The sequence below is a fragment of the Wolffia australiana genome, chromosome 16 (genome assembly GCF_029677425.1).
Source record: "Wolffia australiana isolate 7733 chromosome 16, ASM2967742v1".
Taxonomy (NCBI): domain Eukaryota; kingdom Viridiplantae; phylum Streptophyta; class Magnoliopsida; order Alismatales; family Araceae; genus Wolffia; species Wolffia australiana.
This window is the reverse complement of record NC_135850.1, coordinates 8,131,312-8,149,315: the sequence shown is the minus strand read 5'-3', so window position 1 is coordinate 8,149,315 and position 18,004 is coordinate 8,131,312. Positions and strand designations below refer to the sequence as shown.

Genomic DNA, 18,004 nt, shown 5'->3' with positions numbered 1-18,004 from the left:
CAAAGTCTAAAGTAGAAGCCACAACCTTGTGGAGAGGACCTGACCCTCCTATCCGTCCTGAGTGAATTTAGAATTTCTAAATATTACTTGATTTTATTTGGTTTTACACACAATTTTATTGGTTGAGTATGTCCTGAACTTCTACTCCCAACTTTTATTTGTTGAGTATCATAATTCCCTAATAGCAAAGTTTGTATCATTTTTATTTGTTGAGTATGTCCAATAACCACAGAATTAAATAAAATCCCTAATAGCAAAGTTTGTATCTGTCAGAATTTTGTATGACTTTGATTCATTTTTTATGACTTTGATTCATTTTTTATGACTTTGATTCACATATCAATTTGATTCATTTTTTCCCACATTTCTTCCAACTAAGATACAATTTTAAAATTGGTTAGCATAAAAATATTGCAAATGGAAACAATGGATCAATTTACAATCAAGTCTTTAAGTCTTTTTAGAGATATATATGGTTGTTATATGTAAGATTTAGTGATTAAATAAGTATCACAATTATACGTGTACAATGTATTATGATGTGAAGGATGAAAAAGAGATATATATATATATATATAAGGCACTAAATTGTAGAAGGGAGAAGAGATTAATGAAATAAATGAAGATTACGTACCTATGATGGATTTTAATTTTAGGAGGATTTAAGACATTAGATAGATATTTTTAGGGGAGTGGAGTTTAATAAGTTGGATTAAGATATTGATAATATATTTTTAGGGGTAGCGGCACTAAATTGTATTATACAAAACATTCAAGCAGGTTGTTTCATGTCAAGGTTCTGTAACTGGTCATTTCACCTAAGACACTGATAAAGGGTTTTTAGTAATAAAATATACACATTTTATATGCATCATTTATTAATCATGTCTTTACTGTAACATTTCCCTCCATGCATTTTGTCTTGAAAATCTTCAATGGCTATGTTCTCATTAAAATCTTGTCCAGTGCTTGAAAGCCATTTTTTCTCCATTTAAAAAGTATTTTGAAATTACGGCCTTACACTTTAAGTGGATTCGATAAAAAAAAAAAAAATGTTTTTTGAGTGGCCAGCGAGCACACATTACACAAGTTGAGAAGCAGCCAGCAAGCACCGCTGCATACGGAGCCCAACTTCTGGCCCACTAAGCACACAAATAGGAAACAGAGGCACACAGAGGTGACATGAGGCCCAATAACAGGCACACAGAGGCGACATCTAGCGTCTTGTATTTTTGGTCTATAATATTGTGTGAAACTTTTATAGAATAACTTTAGCTCCGATATGAACTTCAATACTAGATTTTCAAGAAAAAACTCCGACACTAGATTGCATCACCTCATTCAGCTCCTCGTCAGGCCAGGCTGATACAGATAAGAGTGATTGTGGCCCAATGGGCCACGACCTTAAGAAAGAAAAAAAGAGATGTTAAACGGGCTTTGAGTCCTCGTGTCTAATTTCCGGCCATTCTAATGTAGACCGACATGAACTCAACCATCTGAAGGAAGATCATAAGGTTAGATCTGATCACAATAAAGAAACATTTTCTTATTTATTTTTCAGGCCTTGTGATTGGCTGTCGCGGCTGACGCAAACCAGGGGCCACACGAACAGGCGAATCACAAGGAAGAAGGGTGATGAAGCAGGGTGACAAGGCAGCTGACGTGGCAAAAGTAGAATAAGAAAATAATAATGATAAAAAAGCAAAGAGGAAGAAGATGTCCGGATGGGATCAACAATAATATTATGAAATACAAGGCCTGAATAATATTAAGAGTACAAAGAAAGATACCAATAGACTAATAATAATAACAATAGTAATAATAATAATAATAAGAGGAAGAAAAAGAAGAAAAAAGAGACAAAAAAAAAAGTAACGACACATTGTAGAGACAGACGTCCTGATAAAGTACAAGTAGGAACAATAATAAAGAACAGTAAACAAAAAGAGGCAAATAGACTAGAAAGAAGAAAGAAAAATAAAATAACAAAAAAGAAGAAAAAGACGTCTTGATGGCGTAAAAGCTGGAACAACAATAGTGTTGATCTGAGTATTACATGTCTTTATTTTCTCTCTCTTGTTAGCCCATTAAGGGCCCTCTCTAGTCAGCCCATTAGGGCTTCCTATAAAACCCTGTAATCTCTTTCATTTGCTATCAAGAATTGTTCTTTTATTGTTTACATGGTATCAGAGCCCTATCCCTAACCCTAATGTGGGTTTCTTGGGCTCGACCTTGCGCTCCGATCTTCGGCGGTTCTCACGACCGCCTGATCTCGCGCTCCGGTCTCTTGCCGTCTCGCTCCGGGTCTCCCAGGCGCTTGCCGTTCTGACATCCGCCGTCCCAGCGTCTTCCGCTCCGGCGACCGACGTCCCGGCGACCGACGTCCCGGCGCCCGCCGTCTGCCCGCGCTCGCTGCCCGGGCGCGCCGCTGCCCCGGCGCCCGCTGCCCCGGCGCGCCGCCCCGCGCCCGCCGTCCGGCGCCCGCCGTCCCGGCCCCGGCTCCGCCCCGGCCTCGCTGTCCCGACGCCCGACGCCTCGGCGCTGCAGTCCCGGCTTCTTGTCGCCCGGGCGCCGACTGTGGTCTACTCTGCTTTCATCATGACGAACCCGGTTGAAGCCCAGACCTCTACTGTTACGCTAGACTCGACGCCGGTATCTACGCCACATGCATCTGCGGTGCCTCTCGAGCACGGGAATTGGTCGTCCTCCTCCGGACCATCGTCTTTGCCTCGGATGCCTCCGGATGGTATGTTTACTGGATTCAATCTCCTGCAATGGCGCCAGTACGTCCAGATAACTTTAAAAGGGCGTTTCATGCGCCATCTTCTAGAAGACGGACCTTCCTGGACCGATCCCAAGTATTATGACTGGCTGGACGTTGAGGGGGTAGTTCATCGTTGGCTCTTGGACAGTATTTCACCTAGTGTGAAAGGTGAATTCATGTCTCTAGAGTCGGCTCGGGCGGTCTGGGAAGCAGCACTTGAGAGCCACTCCAAGAAGCACAACATTGCGACTCTGTACGAATTGGTACATCGGGCCGCTAACCTGCGTCAAGGGGACCGGTCTATCATGGAGTACAGTACAGAGCTCATTTCGTTGTGGAATGAAATTGACTACTACATGCCGCCCGACCCCCATTCGGTGGACAGCCAATATACTCTTCAACTTCGGGTTTTCCAGTTTCTTATGGGACTGAACCCGGAATATGAAGTTGTACGGGCTCAGCTTATTCATCGAGAGACTGGTCCTACCTTCAAGGATGCGCTCCACAGTGTGCGGGTTGAAGAATCCCGCCAGCAGGCCCAGAACTCGGCCGCACTTGTAGCTCATTCCTCCTCGCACGCCCATCGTCGACTCCACCACCCGGCTCTTTGCCACGTGGTCCGACGGCTCGGACGGAGGATTCTCCAAAGGGTGATCCTTCGCTGTTTTGCAATTACTGCAAGAAGCGAGGTCACTCTAAGGAGACGTGCTACAAGCTTCAACGGAAACGCGCACAACCGAGCAACCTTGCTGCAGCCGCCGCCCGTGCCCCGGGTCAAGTGCCTATGCTGTACGGTCTTCTCCCGACTAGTGCCTCGCCCGCTAGCTTCACTCCGGAAGAGATGGAGCGCCTACGCCGCTTGCTTGATCCTCCAGTCGTGGGCTCATGCTCCTTGGCCCACGCAGGTATGTCCACCAGTCTTCCCACACCTACATCCCCTCCTGGCCATTCTTTTTCCTCTTCCACTTGGCTTCTTGATTCCGGTGCCACCGCCCACATGACCCCAAATCCTCGAGCCTTTCAAACTTATGCACCCGTTTCTGGCTCCTCCAAAGTTAAAACAGCCTCCGGCGATCTTCTCACCGTGGCGGGTATTGGTCGTGTGACCCTTTCCTCGTCTATGCATCTATCTAAAGTTCTTCATGTTCCTCGCCTTACTCATCATCTTCTCTCCCTATCTAGCCTTGTTCGCAACTTGAAACAAGACCTTACCTTCTCTCCTAACTCATGTTTTTATCCTGATAAGGTGTCGGGGAGGACGATTTCCATTGCTGAGGAGCATGAGGGGCTCTATCTTGTTCGTCCTTGTTCGAGTTCTCTTGCTTTTGCTGCTGCGGCAGTTTCCCTTTCGGCTTCCCACGAGCGTTTGTGGCTTCTTCATCGACTTCTCGGCCATCCTTCTTTTGCTACTCTTTATCGTCTCTTTCCTAAACTCTTTCAAGGCCATTCTATGGACCGTTTTGTTTGTACTGCTTGTCGAATTGCCAAACATCATCGTACCACGTATCCTATCTCGTCTTCTCATTCTTCGACCCCATTCTCCCTTATTCACACCGATGTGTGGGGGCCTTCCCCTATTCATAGTACTTCCGGTTCTCGGTGGTTATGCATCTTTATTGACGACGCTACTCGATTCGCGTGGGCATATTTCTTGAAGAACAAATCGGAGATATCTCGTGTCGTTGCTCAATTTTACTCCCTTATCCAAACTCAATTCTCTATATCCATTCGTCGCTTCAGCTCCGACAATGCTAAAGACTACGTTAACACCACGTTAAGCACCTTCTTCCAAGACAAAGGCATTATCCATGAAACTTCTTGTCCCTATATACCACAGCAAAATGGCGTTGCCGAAAGAAAATTCCGTCACATCTTTGAAATGACTCGGAGCCTTCTCTTCCATATGCATGTGCCCAAGTATTTTTGGGGGGAAGCCGTCTCCACCGCCATCCATCTTCTTAATCGCCTTCCATCTCGAGTGCTTGACTACTCCACTCCCATTGACCGTCTTCAGCATTCCTTTCCAACTCTCTCCCTCTGAACTCATCTTACTCCTCGTGTATTTGGATGTGTATGCTATGCGCCCAACCACCAACTTGGTCGTGATAAACTGGATCCCCGTGCTATCAAGTGTGTGTTTGTTGGCTATTCTTCCACCCAAAAAGGCTATTTATGCTATCATCCACCCTCTCGTCGGTTCGTCGTCACCAAAGATGCCACGTTTGATGAATTGCTTCCCTACTATTCCTCCTCTCCTGAACCCTCATCGTCCCCATCGGAGGATCCACTCGAATTCCTCATCCTTGTCCCTCGTCCCTCTTCACCGGCCCCGCCCGACGTGTCTCCGCCTGTTGCTCCTCCAGCAATTGTGCCTCCCGACCCGCCTCCGGCCGCCGTCTCAGTCCCTCCTGTGGAGCCTCCTCCAGTATCTGCTCCTGCGCTCGACCCTTCTGCTGCACCTTCGATTCCTCCGCTCCCTATCTGTCGCTGCCCGCCTGAAAAACGCTACGGTATTACCCTTGCTCGTCGCAAGCCTCGGCTTCCTTCTTCGTCTCCTGCTGCCCCGTCTCCCTCAACCTCCACCCCTCCTGCCACCTCCTCATTAGCCGTGCTGCCCTCTTCCCGTTCCTCTCCCCTCTATCCGTTGGCGGAATCTATCTCCTCTCATCGCCTCTCACCTTCTTATCATGCCCTTCTCACCTCCCTTAATGCCACTTCCCTTCCCAAGACGGTGGACATTGCCCTTTCATTTACGCATTGGCGTCAGGCCATGGCGGAAGAACTTCAGGCTCTTGCTCACAATGAAACGTGGGATCTGGTTCCTCTACCGGCCGGGAAGCATCTCGTGGGTAGCCGTTGGGTGTATGCTGTGAAGCATAATTCTGACGGTTCTATTGAGCGCCACAAAGCCCGGGTTGTGGCACAAGGGTTCACTCAGAAACATGGCATTGATTATCAGGAGACCTTTGCTCCCGTCGCCAAGCTGAATACTGTGCGGATCTTATTAGCCCTTGCTGCGGATAGGGGCTGGATTTTGCAACAATATGATGTGAAGAATGCTTTTCTGCATGGAGAGTTGACTGAGGAGATCTACATGGCATTACCTCCTGGCTACACTTCCTTAGTGCCATCGTCTCCGCAGTCTGTTGTCTGTCGCCTGAAGAAAGCATTATATGGCTTGAAGCAATCTCCTCGTGCCTGGTTTGGTCGTTTCACGACGGCCATGCAGCGTCGTGGATACCGTTAGTGTAATGGTGATCACACCCTTTTCTACCGCCATTCCACGTCAGGGGGAGTCGCTATTCTTCTTGTGTACGTGGATGACATCATTTTTACGGGTCATGATACGACGACCATTACTGAGCTGGCTATGTATCTCTCGTCGGAATTTGCTATTCGCCATCTTGGCCCGTTGAGGTACTTTCTTGGCATAGAGGTGGCCTATTCTTCCAGCGGGATCTTTATTTGTCAGAGAAAGTGTACGGTGGACCTTCTCTGTGAGCTTGGAAAGGAGGACGCCAAGCCTGCTTCGACATCGATTGATGCGAACCATCGACTTGGTGCCGATGCGGATGAGGAGCTTGCTGAGCCTGGCCCATATAGAAGACTTGTGGGAAAACTGCTTTATCTCACCCACACTCGCCCGGACATTGCATATTCAGTGGGTGTTCTGAGTCAGTTCATGCAGACTCCTCGCATGAGCCATTTTCATGCTGCTCATCGTCTCCTCCGTTTCCTGAAGGGCACCATTGGCCGTGGATTATTGTTTCGTCGCCATACCGGCCTACGTCTTGAAGTCTACACCGATGCAGATTATGCCGGCTCTGTGGTTGATCGTCGGTCCACATCTGGGTATTGCACCTTCTTGGGCGGCAATCTGATTACTTGGAGGAGTAAGAAGCAGAAAGTGGTCTCTCGATCGAGTGCTGAAGCGGAGTTTCGTGCCCTTGCGCGTGGTCTGTGTGAAGCACTTTGGATTATTCAGCTTGCGCGTGGTCTGTGTCCAGTTCCCTCTCCTGTCCAGCTGTTCTGCGACAACAAATCGGCGATTAGCATTGCTCATGACCCCGTTCAGCATGACCGTACAAAGCACATCGAGATCGATCGCCATTTCATCAAAGAGAAGCTTGAATCGGGAGATTTTTGCACGCCTTATGTTCCGTCCGCTGAACAGCTTGCAGATATCTTCACCAAAGGGCTTCATGCCCCTAGGTTTGAGGAGCTCTGTTCCAAGCTGGGTGTGGATAACATCCACGCTTCAGCTTGAGGGGGAGTGTTGATCTGAGTATTACATATCTTTATTTTCTCTCTCTTGTTAGCCCATTAAGGGCCCTCTCTAGTCAGCCCATTAGGGCTTCCTATAAAACCCTGTAATCTCTTTCATTTGCTACCAAGAATTGTTCTTTTCTTGTTTACACAAAAGAAAAGGAAGACGTCCTATTGGCATAAACTCTGGAAGACTAATAATATTATGAAGAACAACAATACAAAGAGAGAGGCAAATAGACTAAGAAGAAGAAGAAAAAAGAAAACTGTTAGATCATCACGGCCCATTTAGGGCAGATTGGACTGACTTATGGGCCAAAGGCCATGTACATGTAATAGAATAACCCTAGGAAAATGAATAAAAAACCTAACTAAAATCAATCTAAATAAGGGCCCGTTAAGGGCCCATTAAGAGCCCTCTAAGGGCCCAATAGTGAGGGGCCCATTAGGGCCATATATTAGGTCCACTAAGGACCTAATATATACTGGGCCTGATTTACATCAGGCCCAGACTCCAACGGCTGGAAAACTAGTCGTTGGACATCCAGTTGCAAAAAAGGGCAGCTGGATGTGATAGGTCCCAACGGTCATATTTTTCAAAAATATGACCATTGGAGGGACTGTTTTTCTCTCTCTCCTCAGTGCATATTTGTATAAAAAGGGCAAAGGATTAGTAATGGAGATTCCAACCTTTTTGTGCCCTATTTTCTGGTGTTCCTCTCCTCTTCTTCTCATCATTTCCTCATCTCTCTCAAGAATTTACAAAAACTAGTAAAAAATTGATACGATTCTTGATCTCGGGTCGTATAGGAGGAAGGGGAGAGGACAAGGAGAGGCAGACGTTCCCGGGAAAGAGAGGAGATATGGGAATGGTAGGGGGAAGGCCGAGCAGACGGGATAGGGGCCGGCCGGGGACGAGCCGCCTGGAGATGCGGTGAGGAGCAGACGGTCACGAGGACGGGGACCGTGGAGGGAGAAGGCACATGGACGTTGGAGAGGCGAGACGAGAGAGGAAGAGAAGCCACTAAACCTTGATAACCAAATTCCAGTCTGCCCTCCTTGGAGGAGGGCTGTGCTATTTAACGGCAACATAGAAAGAAGGGCAACATATTAAAATGACGATAATGCCCCCGCGTGGGCTGGGAATCCTATCAAAAATAAAGGGAGAAAGAAGAAAAAAACAACAATGGGAATCGTACGAAAGAACAACGAATAAGGGAAGGAGAAAAAAAACCTAAAAAAGAAGGCGACATAGACACATGAAGAGGCAGAACAATAACAATATGGGCAAAATAAATAGGTTGGGATGAACAAATACAAGAATGATAGTACCAATAAGAAGAAAAGATAGAAAGACAATAAGAATAATAACACCAGTTTGGATGATAATACCAATAAGAAGAGAAGACAAAAGACAAAATAAGCACAACGCCTAAAACATGAAAAAAACGCTAATTAGAAGAACCAGAAGATCAAGGGAAACAAGAAAGAAACACAATAAATAAGAAATAAATAGAATGTTATATAGAATTTAACAAACATTTAAATCAACAGAAGAATAACACTCATAATTACATACAAGACAACACGACAGCAAAAATCACAGTCAGAGAATGAAAAAAAGACGAAGAGGATACGATTTGAAAAACAGGCGCATTATAGGGATAGACATCCTGATGGAGTACAAGCACGAAATATAATAACATTATGAGTAACAAAAGTACAGAGAAAGAGGCAAATGGACTCGTCTTTTATACAGAAGAAGAAAAATAATAATAATAAATAAGAAAAGAGGACAAAGACGTCCTGATGGAGAAAAAGCTGGAACGATAATTGGAATGGTATATAAAACCAAACAAATATTTAAAACAACAGAAGAATAACACTCATCATTACAAGACAACGATATTAAAAAATAAAAGTAACAGAAGAAAAATCATAACAGACAAAAAGACAAAGAAGAATAAGACTTAGGGATAAACGTCCTAATGGAGTACAAGCTGGAAAAATAATAACATTATGAAGAACAACAGTACAAAGGAAAAGGCAAATAGACTAAGAAAAAGAAGAAGAAAAAAAAACCAATAAAAAATAAAAGGAGAAAGAAAAGAGAAAAGAAGATCAAGAAAAAGAAGAAAAAAACAAGGGGAATAGTACAAAAGAACAAGACGAATAAGAAAAGGAGAATAAAAAAACCAAAAGAAGAAGGTGACAAAGACACATGAAGAGGCAGAACAATAACAATACAAGCAAAATAAATACGTTGGGAGGAACAAATACAAGAATGATAATACCGATAAGAAGAAAAGATAGAAAGACAAAATAAGAATACTAATACCAGTAAGTATGATACTGAGTAAAAACACAAAACCCAAAACACGAAAAAAACGTTTAGTAGAACCAGAAGATCAAGGGAGACAAGAAAGAAACACAATAAGATAAGAAAAAATTAGACGGATATATAAAATTTAACAAACACTAAAAACAACAAGAAAATAACAAGAAACAACGATAGCACAAAATAATAGTAACACAAGAAAAATCATAACAGACAGAATACAAATGAGGATAAGATTTGAAAAATAAGCGCATTGTAGTGATAGACGTCCTGATGGAGTACAAGCTGAAACAATAATAATATTATGAAGAACAAGAGTACAAAGAAAGAGGCAAATAGACTATCACAATTAAGAGAAAAGAAAAATAATAAAAGGGCAAAAAGAAGAAGAAGAAAAAAGAACATCAAGAGAGAGAAGGAAAAAACAACAAGGGGAATAGTACAAAAGAACAGGACGAATCAGAGAAGAAGAAAAGAAAAGCAGAAAAAGAAGACGCCAAAGAAAAATAAAAAAGGAGACCAATACCAACATGAGCAAAATAAATATGATGGGAGGAAGAAAAACAAAAAGAAGATAAATACAAATCAAATAATAAGAGATAGAAAGACAAAAAAAGAATAATAATACCAGGAAGGATGATAACAAGTATAAACACTACACCCAAACAACGAATAAACCCTCAGTAGAAACACCAGAAGATCAAGGGCAACAAGAAAAAAAACAATAAATAAGAAATTAAAATGATAAATATAACTCAGCAAATATTTAGCAATAATCAAATAATTAGAAAAAAAGCTAAGCACAAAAAAATAGTAACACAAGAATGTTAATTGAAAGAATACAACACACACAGTTACCTGCAGACGAAGGTATAAACATTTTGTTTCCCAAGCAAGTTTAGCTTTCCTCAATGGAATGCACGTCCTCGCATCTGTCCAGTCGGTTCCAGAGCACAGCCCTGCTTCCATCAACTAGCGACAATCAAAATATACCATCCACTAGAAAAACCAAAGCAGAAATACGCGCATAAGACGACAAGTGCATACATGAATAACAAGCATAATTCTGACCCCGCAGGACATGGCTTGGCCAGCCTATAACGCCTCGCCCCGTCTACGACGGGCCAATCAATTGGCCGAGCTGGGGAAACCCCAGCACAGCCGGTCTCCTTCTTCTCCCTCTCTTTTTCCTCGTCGTCATCTTGCCCAGTGCAGGTTCTACTTTTTCTTGTTTAAAACTTTTTTTGGATCCAGTCTCTTTTTTATCTTTTTTCTTCCTTCTTTCTTATTTTTTCTGCATTTTTTTCCTCAATTTTTCGGCCACCCTCTTCCCATCACTCCATCCATCTCCAACTCTTCATCCTCATCTTCTCCTCCTCCCTCTTTTTCTTTCACACACTTTTTTTGTCGCTCCTCGTTTTTCACCCTCTTTTCTTTCACACTTTCGCTTTTCATCCCCCCACTTCCTTCGTCCTCCCTGTCCTCCTCTCACCGACTTTCCAGTCTCGCTCCTCCAACTCTCTCTGTGTGCTCCGCTTATCATCCAAAGCTGAAAAAATAGGAGACACAGCGAAGCGGTCAGGGGCAGCCCAAGCGAGGGGATCTTGACAAAAGATGATATCCTTGTCCAGCCCCAACCCTAGGATTGCAAACGTTTCTCTCTCGTGCAGTAAACAAAATCTAAAAAATAATAGCCTCCTCATGCACTTTCTCCAAGGAAACACAGGGAGCATAAAGTGAACTTACTACTGCCCGTAGAAACGCTTTCCTCTTTCACTGGAAGGTGCGGTAGTGGGCTTAGGCATCTTTTCAACGGCCCCCTCTAGCTGCACGTATACGTCTAGCAGTGAGAAAAAACAACCCCTCAATCAATAACAAAAAAGACATTAATAAATTGCATTTTCTATGGATGAAACATCAATAAATTGCATGCATGCCTGTGAGACAAAATGCCCCTTAAAAATGGAATGTACATCAAAACGACGACGCAGGACAGCTAATTTTCGAATCCAAAGCCTAATAGAATTAAGATGCGTTACTTCATTGTTGATTGAAAAAACCCAACGCACTCGGTTACCTGGAGACAAAGGTATAAACATTTTGTTTCCCGAGCAAGTTGGGCTCTCCTAAAATATAATAATGGGATCCACAGCTTTGCGTCCCTCCAGCCGGATCTGGAGCCCGTCGGCTACCATCAAATACCGACAATCAAGATATACAGTCCACTACAAAATCCAAAGCAAAATACGCGCATCACACCAAAAGTGCATACCTCGATAACAAGCCTGTCTGTGACCACGCAGGACATGGCTTGGCCAGCCTATAACGCCTCGCCCCGTGAACGACAAGCCAATCACTTGGCCTCCCCCTCATCCAGCTCTCTCTGTGTGCTCCGCATCTCATCAAAAGCTGAAAAAAAAGGAGATACAGCTAGGTGGTCAGAGGCAGCCCAAACGAGGGATCTTGACAAAACTTAGATTCCTCGTCTAACTACAATCCTTCGATTGCAAATGTTTAGCTCTCGTTAAGTAAACAAAGTCTAAAAAATAATAGCCTTCTTTTGCATTACCGACTAGATGGCTTGTATACTTCTAGAAGAGAGAAATACAACCCTCCATCAATTACGAAAAAAGACATGAATCATGAAAATAAATAAGACATTACTTGAATCTTCTTCTTTGCCTTCCACCTGTCATGCTCCGTCTAGAGTTTTCATTTTAGCCCCTTGAATCCGTGAGCTACTCTGTAAAAGAATTCAGAGAAGTAAGGTTGGCTTGACACCTATATAAAATTATTCTTTTTACAACGAGATTGCTGACTACATATAAATATTAAATACGATACGTATTTTTTTAAAAATATATAAAAGAAATTAAATGCTCTGTTATATGTAATAAAAAAGTCAATTACATAAGAAATTGAATGCTATGTTGTCTTTGTGATTTTTTTCAGGTACTGGAGTTTCATAAGTATGTGCTATTTTTTTACTCATATATCTGCTGGCACATAAAATAAAGTTCATAACTGCTAGATATGTCAAATGGCCAGCTGTACGAATGATATTAAATTAATGGCGAAAAAGAAAGATAGCCAATTAAATGTAAAATTAAATCAAGGAATAACATTGAAAAAATGCATACAATAGAATCGATGATGAGACGACAAATTAAAAAATAAAATTACAAAGAAAATAATTCAGGAAGTTATTGTTGAAGCCTTAACCAAGGGCCAATAAGAATGTAGAACTAAGACAGTTAAGTAAAAATCATGACGAATTAAAAAATAAGGATTAGAAATGGCAGGATAGGAAAAAGAAGGAATGAGGAAAACCGATAAAGGAAAGAGAATTGTGCAGAGGAAACCAGGAAACAGGAAACCGTGAAAAAATTTGGAATCCATAAATTAGGAATTAAAAAATGAGGATCAGGAAAAATAAAGAAAGATTGAAAACAAAGATGAAATTAATCATTTACCGAAGGAATAAAATAGGACCCAAGAAGGAAAAACAAAAGAGCGAATTGAAAGAGATGAAAGAGGAAAGACTGAGGAACTGGTAAAAAATGGCACTAGAAATCTCCAAATGAATGAATTCTTTGTCCTCGCGGATGCCCGGAGTTTCAGTTTACATACTTGCTAAGTTGTGCAACGAATCAAAGAATGTAAACTAATGACAAAAATAAACAAGAGGAAAATAATTATCCAGAGAGAAAAGAAGAGAGCGGGACCAAGATAGAAAAGCACGGATCCACAGCGAAGAGGAGACAGCGAGACAGAAAAAAAATAGCGAGATTGAGAGAGAAGAGGATGGAGCGAGCGCGGGAGACAGGAAGGGAGAAAGAGAGAGCGTGAAAGAAAGATTGAGGCAAAAGGGTGCGCGCGATAAGCGAAACAGAGAAAAGGAGAGAGAGAGAGAGAGAGAGAGAGAGAGAGAGAGAGAGAGAGAGAGAGAGAGAGAGAGAGAGAGGGGGGGGGGGGGAACCTAACAGAGATCAAGGAAGACGAGCAGAGAGCAGAGAGCAGAGAGCAGAGAGCAGAGAGCAGAGAGCAGAGAGGGAAACCTAACCGATTACCACCGCCATGTGGACTCCACACCGTGGAGCAAGAAAGAATGAGAGAGAGTAAGGAGCTTAACACTCCCTAGTCATAATGGGGGCGTAACTGTGGTTCAAAAAAATAGCCGTTCCGAAATTGTGGTCAACCGTGGTTAACCCGTGGTCAAGAATTTCTATTTTCGTACGTGCAACGGTACAAGAAGAGTTCGAATCCCGTTCTCAGTTTTGACGGTGAAAAAACATTTCAGTTCGTAAATTTCGTCATCCGTCCGCATTCGTCTTTTTTCCGTAAGAGAGAGAGCGATCGAGACTCGAGAGAGAGGGAGAACTAGAGAGAGAGAGAGAGAGAGAGAGAGAGAGAGAGAGAGAGAGAGAGAGAGAGAGAGAGAGAGAGGGATTGGGAGATGGAGAGGGATGTCCTCATTCTGCGTTCTCTCTTATATTTTCTACATCTAAAAGATAGAGTTCCATTCCTAAAATGTTTTACAAATCGTTTCCTTCTCTTGCTAAAATTATATTATCTTATTATCAGCTGTTATTATCCTCATTATCATTACATTACATCTTTAGAGTCTATTATTATATACTTATATACTTACTATATTTTCCATTATTATCTTAATATATATTCATATTATCTTCAAAATCTAAAGTAGATTACTCTATAAGCGCAAGTCCTTGTGGAGAAGACCTGACCCACTCCTATCCGTCCTGAGTGAATTTAGAATTTTTACATATTACTTGATTTAAGCAAGATTAAAAATTACAATTGCACAAAATTTACACCCCTAGATTTTATTTGTTGAGTACGTGATGCAGGACAACTAGGGAAAAGATGACTATGGGGACGGGTATGACAACGACGGGTGGAGGATGCATGACGGGTTTGGATGGAGGGATTAAACAGACCGCAGAATCCACAAGATCGAATTCGAAAACTTAAAACCAATGAGATAATGGTGGTGCAGCCCCGTTCCTCGTCGAGGTTGGGAGTACCGTCTTCAACCACCGCGACGATGCCGAAGCACCAAATTCAATACTAGGAATTCATGTCTGCGGGAAATCTCACGAAAGAAAGAATTTGTGGAAGTTCCAAGAAATCAAATCAAATCTGACAACGGTGGAAGAATCCTCGCGGAACACTGGACGAAGAACACTCGACACCAAAGAGTTAAGGCGTACCTCAGCGCCATAATGCGTGATGAGGCTGCCAGAAATTCAGGTTGCGTCGTGACTGGGCAATCTGGGCGTTGTATGGCCCACTGGATGAAAATATCTGGGCATTCCGGGCATTGAACGACCCTGGTATTGAGTCGTTCGCGCAGGCGGGGTGCTTGACGTGTGAGTGCACGTGGACGAAGAGAAGAAGCTGGCGGCTGCAGGCGACATAGGTGCAGGTGACACTGACGTGTGCGGGGCGGCCGGCACTGGCGTCTGGTGCAGGCGGCCCTTAGTGGGGCGGCCGGCACTGGGCGTCTAGCGTGGGCGGCCCTGTGTAGGGGCAACTGGCGCTGGCGTCTGGTGCGGGCGGCCTGCGCTGGGCGTTGGCGCGGGCGGCCTTGGCAGGGGGGACCTGCACTGGGTGTTGGCGCGGGTGGCCTTGGGTAGGCTTGAGACACTGGTGTCTGGTGCGGGTGGCCTTGGGTGGGCGGCCCTGGGCGGGCGGCCGGCGCCAGGCGTCCAGCGTGGGCGGCCCTGGGTAGGGGCGGCCTGCGCTGGAGAAACGGGTGATGGCGAAGAGGTAGAAGGGAAGAGAGAGAGAAGTAAAGGGGAGGGTAGAGGAAAGGAGAGGGAGAGGATGGGCGAGAGAGAGAGAGAGAGAGAGAGAGAGAGAGAGAGAGAGAGAGAGAGAGAGAGAGAGAGAGAGAGAGAGAGAGAGAGAGAGAGAGAGAGAGAGAGAGAGAGAGAGAGGTGGTAGCCGATGGCGGCGACGGCGGTGGTGACCTGAGGGAGAAGGGGAGGCTAGGGCAAGTCCTCCAAGAAGAGTTAAAGAAACTCAATTCCTGAATTATGACTTGCCTAACTGTTTCTTGGAACATTGGCCTATACATATAGGCCTTGGAGGAAAGAGAAAATACAGTTAATAAAAATAAAGACGAGCGACGTGGTTTCGTGTCACGTCAGGGGGCAGTTCTTGATCTATCTTTGGCAACGTGTCAGGACGCGTGAAGGGGCGTGCGTGGTTGGAGACGTGCCTGATCTGGCGTGTTGACTTGGTCCAGTGACGATGGCGGCGTGTCCTTAGCAGTGGCGTTGACTTTGGATGACGGTGGTGGCACTTCCAATGTCGATGCGTTGACGCTGTCGCCACCAGTACGATTGTCCTAAACTCCTCCCAAATATAAAAATCAATATTGCTGATGTTAGTATCATAATTCTAGGATCCATTTTTAATATCGAAATAGTAAATCTTATTCACCAATAACCACAGAATTAAATAAAATCCCCAATAGCAAAGTTTGTCCAATGTGTATCTATCACAATTTTTTATGACTTAAGTTGATTCACATATCAATTTGATTAATTTTTTCTCACAGTATCTCACATTTCTTCCCGCTAAGATAAAATTTTCAAATTGGTTTGCATAAAAAGATTGCAAATGGAAACAATGGATCAATTTACAATCATGTCTTTAAGTATTTTTATATAAAGGAATGTTTTTTAGGCTAACCAAACAAATATCACAAATAAAATATTTATTAAAATAAGACTTAATTTAATAAAAAAGTATTTCATGAATAAACCAAGAAATATAAATTTAGTATGGATTTAAAATATTAAGATAGATTAATTTTTTTAAAGGAATATAGTTAAAAATGTAGTTACTTAAATCATGTTCTGAATAACATAATAATTATATTCAAGGCAAACATATATAATATTCAATAGTAGCATACATGAAAATTCTATTAAAATAAGCCATAAATTATATTATAACTAACTTTAAATTTTGACTTAATAAAATAATTAAGTAAAATAGTTAGGTCATAAAGACTCTCGAACTTATGATTATAATGTTCATATATACATGAAGACTAAGAGGGGGGTGAATTAGTCTACTTTTGTATTTATGTCATCTAATTTTCTTTTTAAGATTCCTTGTTTAATATTGTCTCTCAACCACTATTCTCACCTTAACACCTTACCCTGCTTGGGGCACAAGTGCCCTTAATGCAGCCACGGGAGATCGTCTAGATCTCAGGACTGTCTCATGCTCAAAGGCCCAGTGAAAGTCCTATAAAAAAACCCCGCAATTCACTATAAACGGGGTGAGCGTCACTCTCGCCTTACAATTACACTTAAGTCAAGAATAAGAAAAACTAGAGACATCTACTCCACACCACCACGGAGCTCCTAACGTCAACCCTCCTTGTCCTGACCCAAGCTAATCTTCTCAGCCTCGGTGACCACCTACCTGCAATAGAACAAAGACCTAGCTTCCCTAGTTGACCCTTGGTCAACACACTAACTTCCAATGTTCACCAATTTCAGTCCAAATATATTTCCTAACTAGATTTATCAAAAGACACTACTCTATCAACTTGAGAGTAGCAGAATGATAAGTCACTTAAAATAAAATTCAGTTTGATATTATCTAATGTAATATGGATCAAATATTGAATCTGAATAATCAATTTCAATCAAATCAGAATAGTAGAATGAAATCTGAAGGAAATTCAAATTCAATTCAATAATACAAGTCAAAGCTTCTAAGCTCAGTGTGATCAAACAAAATCAAATAACAATCTCAATTTAATTCAATTGTGTTAATCGTATTCGATCAGTTATGAATAATCAAAAGTAATTGAGAAAGTCAAAGTCAAGTCGATTTTATTGATTGATCAAATTTTGATCACAAAGTGATCAAACCAACTAGATATATTGGATATGATCAGCTATGATTAAATCAGTGCTAACATCAACTATTATCAATTGAAATCAATCTTTAGAATTAAATGAGATCAATTTAGAGTAATAGATGTAATTGATTTCAATTTACTTTATGAGAGAAAAATAATGTTGGTTGATGCCAATCAAGGTTATGATTGATGTATTAATCAATTAATCAGATGTGATCAAACAAAATTAGGTACACCAGATGAGATGAATTATTATCAAATCAATGACCAAACAAATATGATCGATTCTTTAATCAAATTTATATTAAACTGGATTAACAAGTACAAATAAAATCAGTTGAAGAGTACTGTCACCACCAGATTAATTGAATTGATATGAAATGATTGAATTCAATTAATAGGTAATACCAAATCAAATTATGTGTTATGATCAAATTATATGAATGCACTGACTTGATGTAGGCAAGCAAATTCGATATGGATAAAATGAATGATTAATAACCAATCGATTATTACAAAGTTGATTTAACAAGGATGTATTTCAGAAAAGATAACCGATCATTAAATCTGTATAATCAACTTAGTTGTCAAGATATTGAATCAAGAATTGTTGAATCAAATTAGGAAATCAATTTCTACTTTCAATTATAAGGTTTCAGGGTTAAAAATAGAAAAGATCAATTTCAAATTTCAGATTAGTGATCCACCAAAAATTCAAATACCC

General features: G+C 42.2%; 1 long non-coding RNA gene across 13 annotated transcripts; it reads right to left on the bottom strand.

Moving 5' to 3' along the window:
* Positions 1-958: 958 nt before the first annotated feature.
* On the bottom strand, positions 959-13,507 carry LOC144713548 (uncharacterized). 13 transcript variants are annotated; one of them, XR_013584080.1, is made up of 8 exons: positions 13,432-13,507; positions 12,033-12,111; positions 11,641-11,777; positions 11,446-11,556; positions 11,115-11,208; positions 10,416-10,917; positions 10,227-10,327; positions 959-1,657 (listed from the first exon to the last, which is right to left on the bottom strand). It is a non-coding gene; the product is annotated as an uncharacterized LOC144713548 (long non-coding RNA). The 13 variants fall into 13 exon arrangements; XR_013584078.1 differs by having other exon boundaries at positions 10,227-10,340; positions 11,115-11,194; XR_013584079.1 differs by having other exon boundaries at positions 959-1,403; positions 10,227-10,340; positions 11,115-11,194.
* Positions 13,508-18,004: the final 4,497 nt, after the last annotated feature.